At 26.2% G+C, this 8,904-nt stretch overlaps 1 long non-coding RNA gene across 1 annotated transcript; it reads right to left on the bottom strand.

Moving 5' to 3' along the window:
• Positions 1 to 968: 968 nt before the first annotated feature.
• On the bottom strand, positions 969 to 8,509 carry LOC105447984. Its single transcript, XR_974185.1, has 3 exons — positions 7,835 to 8,509; positions 1,719 to 1,977; positions 969 to 1,002 (listed from the first exon to the last, which is right to left on the bottom strand). It is a non-coding gene; the product is annotated as an uncharacterized LOC105447984 (long non-coding RNA).
• Between the last annotated feature and the right edge of the window lie 395 nt (positions 8,510 to 8,904).

Raw genomic sequence — 8,904 nt, 5'->3', positions numbered from 1 at the left:
AAATTTAATATCAAGTCAATATTAATACAATTAATGTAATAATGTCGATTTCGACGTCAAACTGACATCTAATTTTGGGTCATTTTTTGTTGGAATATTGTCAAAAATATATTTTTAAAATAATGTTAACTCATATACATGCCATTCTATCTCCATTATCCTTTAAAGACACAGAATTGTTATCTCCAGAGTACTGACTGTCTTGAAAGCTGAAGTGCAATGAATCATGAATTTGTTTATCAGATTTTACCTATCAGCATACGAATTAGAAAAAATACCATTTTTAGAGGAATTTGTTTAAAATAAAAATGAATTCGAATTTAAAACTCCACAAAAAAATATCCACACACTTGCATTTCACACAACTGAGCTTGTAGATACTAAAATACTATCATCCTAACTTTCTTTTGAATTAACATTCTGACTTGGATTGTATCTGTTGTTCTTCACATCATTAGAATGTTAGTTATAGCATTAAGATTCTAAATGTAAAATTTTGAAAAATACCTTGTTTATACATTAATGTATTGAAAAAAATCTTTATTTATGTATTTATACAGCTAGATTGTAACTGATAATAAATATATTTTAATCGAAAATACACTAGACAGCAAAATTAAAGCATCACCCATTCTAATCATTAAAAATAGGCAAATTTCAAGAGAGTGTAACTTCGTCAAAAATGATCGTATCGGAATGATCAAAAAAGCATTTTAAAGCTTAAAATCTCTACTTTCGACATCCATAATTCATTAAATTACGTACTGATTCTTTACAAAGCTGCACGGATGCAAATGGAGAAGCATCAAATCTAAAAATTTTTTACCAAGTTTGCGAAGTTCCAAAAAGTAAAATAAAAATCGCACGCAAATGAGATTTACATCGTTCGAAAGCGTGAATCTATAGCTTTAATTTGAGCTCCCGGCCAGCATTGTGCGATTTTTTTTCACCGAGTTATTCAACATTGAAGTAAAAATGACCATTTTGTCGAGTGTACATACACTAAAAAAATTGAGAATTTTCTTAAACATTTATCAATATGGAATAAAGAAATATTCAGAATAATTAATATGGGATATATCTCTTTGCATGTGAAAGACAAAAATATATTTCTATATATAAAAACAACATAAATAAATATTATTTAACAAAATGCATAGAAAAAAGTTTATTACATTGATTCTGTCATTTGTAAAAAAGAATTTCTCTAGAGAAATATATTTGTGCACAGAGAAATTATTTAAATAGATCAAAATTAATAATTTATCTATGCCTAAATGCTTTGATAAATAAGCGGTACCTACTATTATCGTTACACTTGAAACACGAACGAATTGGTATGTTATATAAGAAAACGAATTGGTATATTATATCCGACGTATTACTTTTCAACTTTGCTTTTACATAATTTAAGAAAAAGTTATTTTGTCAATTAAATTTGCTTAATAAGCAGACACTTCAATTTTTTTGTATGTACAATGAATATAAATGAATGTAACAATAAATATAAATTTTCTATTGCTTTTATCTTAAATATAAGTGATTGTGATTAACTCAATTTTCGTCATATCTTACAAGTTCTAAAAGATTTTGATAGAGTTAAATTCTATGATCATCTTATAAATACCAAAAATATTTTAACTCAGTTACGATATTTAAAAAAAAAGAAAGAGGAAAACAAAGGTTATACGCATACTTCATAGGCGTAGAACACTTACACCGATAGTGCAGAGGATTACGTGTATATTTGTTACGGAATATTCCTTCGCTGCGTGATACACAAGATATATTGTCACCAATACAATCAGTATATGGTTAACCGTATCCATTGCAGAGATAAGTATACGTTGAGTAGTACATTCCGGTTTTTCATTCCCAGAACTTACGAAACTTTTAGTAGACTCGTTACGTGAAAACCCTGGATTAGATTCTGTCAATTGGATTGGGTATTCGCTATTGTTTTTATCCGCCATTATTCTGTAACATATATAATTTGTTATCAGTATTATATTATAACTGGTAATCAGTCAAAAGGACTTATATTGGTTTGCATAGAACTTTATTTCTGATTCTTTAATCTTATTTTCATGATGACACAATATATAATACTATAGTAATATAGATTAAATAAGCAAATGATACGAATAAAATAATTATACATTCATATAATTAGATATACATGTGTTATAATCGTCAATAAAGTAAAGCTAAATATATAAAACTTTAAAAACATAAATATAAACTAGAAAGTATCTTGTGTCAGACAATAAAACAATTTAGTTTTATATAATATAATTCTGTTTGAAATTCTGCAATATTTAACATTTTCATAAGATAAGTAAAAATGAACGTTTGACAAAATAAACCCCAATGCTGGCAAGAAAGAGAGAAAAATAGATAAAATAGTTTCAGAAACTACAAACTAAAACAATCTAATATTAACAATAATATATTCAATATTATTTAAATAACATAATTTGTAAAAGAAAATTAATTGTAAGTTTTCGCATTTGTAGAATTTGCTTTTAGCTGATTGTATATACAGAAACAAGTCATAAATATTTTTTTTAATTATCTAAAATCAATCATAAATCTTGTTTTTATTAGAATTAATAAAGTGCAACGTTTAGTTTTCGAGAAATAAATGGATGTCTCTTTGGGAAAATTATGTCAGTATCAGCGACTTTCTTCAATTATATATAATTATATATGTAATCAATATTGATACATATAAATATTTAATTATTATAACTTGTTCCTTTCTTCTATATTTATTTATAATTTAAATAAATTTTTTAAACTTTAAATATGTCAAATATTACACAATTATTCAAAGAAATATGACAAATATTTTTTGTTTTATTTGTATAGTATACAAGTTATTAATACATTTTATGTCATTAAAAAACACAGTAGCGTCTCGCACAAATCCCCGCTCAATGTAAAGTTCGCAAAAAATATATTATTTAAAATTAAAATAATATCGAAATCATCAAATTGTTTTAAATGCCATGCCTAGAAAAAATAATATTAACCGTAAAAAAAAAGATTTGTTTAATAACAGCGTTTTTTATTATAATATTTCAGAAAAAGATTAATATTTTTTAATTCCTTTTAATCCGTTGTGTAAAATGTATTCTTTTATTTTCTATTTTCCGCATTAAAATTTCATAATAAATTATTAAATTAAAAAACAACTACAAACTGAAAACAAGTCTATTTTTTTTTAACTGTCACCCTCGTGTGCTTCCTCGTAAGTGCTTATCAGTCAAAATATGTATAAAATTTAATGTAATAGAATGTAATGTAACAAAATATTATAATTAATTAATATTATTGTCATTATATTATTTTACATATTAGAATTTTTTATAATATATAGTCATAAATATAATACTTATATTTAATTTTACTGTCTGGTACTATTATAGTTTTTTATATCAAAGCTTTTGAACCGGGGACGCATGAACTTGGCACTATTTCTTTATTTTTTTTAAATAATTTTTTGTATATGGATATTAAATAATTAAATTAAAATTAAGAAATTAAGAAAATTTAAAAAATATTTAAAGAAAAATTAAGAAAAGAAAATTAAACTTTTGGTGTTTAACAATTCACACACATAAAATATTATACGTATTAAAATATATTTGTAGAAATATTAATTTAATACAAAAGGAGGATATTCCATAAGGTCGGTTTTCGACTTCCTATAAATTTTATTCTAAAGTATTGAACATTACATTTTATTATTGTAAGAGCTGTTAATTAAAATAAAATGATTTCAAATAAATTCTTTAAGAACGCCTTCTACAGTCGAGGCTGGATCTTGGTGCTTTTGCCAAGAGGCAACATTCTCTCTTAATATATGTATAAATATATAAACAATAGTAAGTTACATAGAACGTGTAAGTGAATATTACAAATAAATTTTTCAAGATCACCTTCTACAATATATTTCAATGAAATTTCAATGTAAAACGATGTTCTACAACGAAATTTTAAGACTTAAGATTTAAAAAACTAACCATAGTTGAATATGAGGAAAATGATCGATTGTGATTTTCAATTTTTTTTAAATCTTAAGTCTAAAAGTCTTACAAATTAGGATAGTCCGCTTAACATATTTTAACGTTTGTTTTTATCCTGTAATTAATTAATTCTACTTCTACCATCAATGGTCTTATCACTTTCATATTATTTTCTTACATATGTATGTGTAATTTTTTAATTTATGCTAAGATTGCAAAGTACATATACATTTAACTAAATACAATCATGAATGATCTATCAAATCCAAAGATAGTTAAATGAATATGTATGCATACAATAATGCAATTGTATAACATATAGGTAATGTACAACATTTCTTATGAATAAAAACATCTGCGTTCACACACACACGCGTATTATTTACTTTTTTCATTCTCTTTCTCTTTTTCCTTTTTCTTATATTTTTTTAATTGTCATAAAAATTTCTATAACTTATTTAAATTATATAGAGATGTCTTATATATGTTAATATGTGTATATGTTTTATTGCGGTATAGTATTTTTTACATATTTCATTCAATTGTTATAGTATTGAGATATAATCTTCAGAGATTATTTTGTATGCCAATAGACTAACAAATTAAACAAGGTGATTATTGGCTTTTCATAATTATTTCTATTTTATATGTATATATTTCTTTGAAACTGTAATTAATATTACCAAATGTTCAAAGAAATAACTATGAAATATCGTAAATTATTTTGAATATGTAAGCACAAAGAAGTATTAAATATATTAATAAATATTCAACTAGCTCGAAGAATCAAAAATTAAAAATTAAATAAGTCAATAAAAAGGCCAAAGATCGATTAGCATGTAAATTATTGGCGACTGTATTCTTTATTCACTTTTACTCACTGATGATGGTTCAATGTGAAACCGAAACGTTTGGGGTTTTGTATTTAATTTTATATTAAATTATATTTAATTGTATATAATTGGTGCACTAATATCAGTGCAAGGCTCTTTGGACCTTTTATTGATACTTTTTAAATTATTAAATATATATTGTTCAAATTCGGCCACGATAATATTTAGCTACAGTATTTAACGTACATAAATGTTTAACGTACAGTATAAATATTTGTTAAATATGTATAAATATTAATTAAATTTTAATAATGCAAATGACGATTGATATTGTTTTTGACATGTCTCAATATAAAATGATGGATTTGTATTAATGCATTCAAAATACAATGTACATGTATATCATATTTCAGTGACTATAACATTATTTTGATAATTTGCGAGAAAAATATCTCAATAAATTTTATTATTATATATTTTATTTATATATTTATTATTATATATTTTATTTATATATTTATTATTATATATTTTATTTATATATTTATTATTATATATTTTATTTTTATATTTATTATTATATATTCTATTATATCTGCGGTCCTATCTTAATTCTCATCAAATGCTCTTGAGCTGAATTTCACAATCCTCAAGATGAACGAAATTCGTCATTCGTAACGCTAGACGAAAATATCTCCGGAAATTCCCGTACAAGCTTCTACTGATGCACAAAATCTGTTTACGGATGATAATCCGTGTAAATGATAAGAGGGATTACAGAGCTGGGTTTTCCTCTAGCCGATTACAAGCTTTAGCGTTACTTCAAGAAAACGGGTTAGCTCTGTAGGCAATCTTTAAATTTAAATGAATGTCGAAAAGGGAACAAAAATCAATTTGCGTGTGCTAAAAGTGGAACATAGCATTGTGAAGCAGTTTGTACGAACAAAGTTACGAGATTGCGTCTATTGTTTTCTTCGATTTATTTATTCCAAACTTATTTAATTTGAAAAATTATTAAAGTTTTTCTCAGTCAAATTAAAGAATTAGATATTAATTTTATATTATTATATAATTTGCCTGCTTTCTATCGTTTAAACGTTATCGTTAATATTATTGACTAAATTTACCTAATATTTCTTGACTCTTTTTAAAAACAATATCAAGAAAAGATTTAAAAAATCAGTAAAATATAATACCTACAAATATTTCATGCGTTGTATATTTCATATATTCGTATGTTATAACCACAAAAATAAACTTTTTTAACAAATTGCTAAATATTTAATCGAAGTGTGTGTGTGTATATATATATATGTATACACTGTTGAAAAATTTGTGTTATATTTAACGCATTTCACATGTACCAAACGGTCCACTTAAATTTTGTGTTAATTTAACATAAGATATGTTAGAATATGTTAGAAAATAACACAAATATTATATTAAAAATCAACACTAAAAATGTAACACTGACACAATTTATAAGCAAATAGTGGAAACATATTTTTTTAATAAAATTAATATTTATGATATGTTAAATTAACACGTATTTTATTCATTTATATTAGAATTTACATTTTTAAACACATTACGTTTTTTGTTCACTTACTCATAAATTATTATGTTATTTTGACTCATCCCTAGTAAAAAAGAATTACTAGTACAGTAAAAACACTATTGAAATGTAGTAGTGTTATCACTGCACTAGTAGTTCTTTTTTACGAGGGGTAAGAAATGTTAAATATCAATTTAACACAAAATGTTTAAATAACATAATCACATTATGTTAAATGAACACTCGAATATGTTAAAAATGTCAACACAAAATTTTAACAACTTGAATGGATTATTTCTAACATAAATACAAAATGTTTTTTACTGTGCATATATACATTTGGAATATTTTTTTATATATTATACCTATTCAATATTTTCTATCTTTTTAATTTTTAATATTTCTAATCTATTAACTCACTTAAAACGTCATTTAAAAATTAAAATCAATACTCGATCGATTATCTATAATACTGGCGCAAGACACTAATATCGTATTTCTTGTTTTAATTAAATTAAAATTAAAAGTCACAAAATATATAATACAACAATGTAAGAGCAAATGATTTTTATGAATAGGAGACATACATAAAATAAAAGAGTAAGAAAGATTCTGTGTGTGCATGCGTGCGAGTGGCCTTTAGAAAATGATATTAGGAATTTGTCTGCTGAAAGATTAATTGTAATGCATTTTGCGCTACATCACTGATCGTAATCTATCAAGATATCAAATTGAAATTGACAAATATCTAGAATAAATTATTGTAGTTTCTCTGTCCACTAAGGGATGGGTAAATGCCAAAATTGCAACATGTTCACGTGGTTTATTTTGCCGGTGAAACAAGTCCGTCTTCATATTCATTTTTATATATTTTATTTCCATCCCGAAACTGCCTACGATGAAATCGCGAGCTTATTCGTTCGTGAACCATTATTCCTTAAGAACGTTTCGACTTCTTGAACATAAATCACTTTGAAATATCGATGGAGGAAAGACGTAGGTATTTCGTAATGTTTTGCAGAATTTGTACAGTCGTAAATTTTAAGTACTAACGATATCTTTCTTTGTAAACTAAATAAACTTACAGAGAGAGAGAGAGAGAGAGAGAGAGAGAGAGAGAGAGAGAGAGAGAGAGAGAGAGAGAGAGAGAGACGGAGTGTCTTTTAGTAAAGGTTTCAAATAATTATAATAAATATAATAAATATTGTATCCGTGAAGACGTGTGTCATGCATACTTTCACTTGATCTTACTGAAAAGTGAACTTATATTTATTGACGACACGTTAAATATATTTTATTGCTTACAAGGCAGCATGTACTATGCACAGTTATATGCATATCTAACGCAATTAAACAAAAAGACAATTTAGTCTCAACTGAAAGAAGATAAGGAAAGAAAGGATAACGTGACTTACGTAAGTTAAAATCGCAAACACGCATACGTAAATAGCACTTTCGTAACTATCTCGAACGACAGACCGGCGATTGTCGAAGAAAACTGCACTGCGCAAACTTTTTCCTCATAATATATGCCAGCGACCGTGCGACGCGCGCGATTAATGTGGATGGTGCGCGGGGGATCGGTCGTGAGCGAAGTCTTATGTGCCGAGATCGATGTTGGCGGTGACTGTCGTAAGATTGAGTTCGCGTTAGACGAGGGAATCTTAAGTAAGCGGAAAAAAATGTGGGATGTCCCCAGCGAGAGATTTTTGTCTGTGAGCGCTTCGTGTCAGATAAGCGTGGCTACCGTATTCGCGTTGCATTAATAAGGCGAATACGACACGTATCGGATATTATCAGATGTCTTCTGAGACGTGTTAACGTCGGCGTCGCACTAATGGCACTAACTTTTATCGCGATCACGTACGCTTTGTGAGTAGCCACCGGCTGAAGATGCAAATGAAACGGAGATGGATTAAACCAACAACATCGAGGATGTAATCAACTGACTCAAAAGCATTCAAAGGCTCGCTGGACGCATTTACTGCTCCGTACAGATATAATTGCGCTCTCGCGCATTACTTAACTAGCATCGTCGGAATTTTCGACTACATGAATTTTCATATATCTGAATATAAGAATTGTATCTAATTTAAATAAAGAACTTGTTGAATTATACTTTATACGAGGAAATATATACATATATTTAATAATAAGACGTACTCAAAAGGAAATAATATGTTTTTGTATTAAATGTATTAAATATGTGTCAACTAATATAGTATAACAAATTGATTTGATCATGGATGGCGTTGTTAAGATCAGATCAAGGTCACATCGATTTTTTTAAATAAAATTGTACATAATATTTTTTTTTTACATAATATGATTCCTCTAATTATTCTGCATACATATCTATGTATTATGCTTTATCAAAAATGTAAATCTTGAAAAAAACATCGCCACAGTAAAGTTAAAATACAACAAAATTAAATTTTATTTGAAGTAAAATTTAATTACATTAGAAATGTTTTTTTTACAATTT

This window comes from Wasmannia auropunctata, unplaced genomic scaffold, assembly GCF_000956235.1.
Source record: "Wasmannia auropunctata unplaced genomic scaffold, wasmannia.A_1.0 LD336090.1, whole genome shotgun sequence".
Taxonomy (NCBI): Eukaryota; Metazoa; Arthropoda; class Insecta; order Hymenoptera; family Formicidae; genus Wasmannia; species Wasmannia auropunctata.
This window is presented reverse-complemented; position numbering and strand designations above follow the sequence as displayed.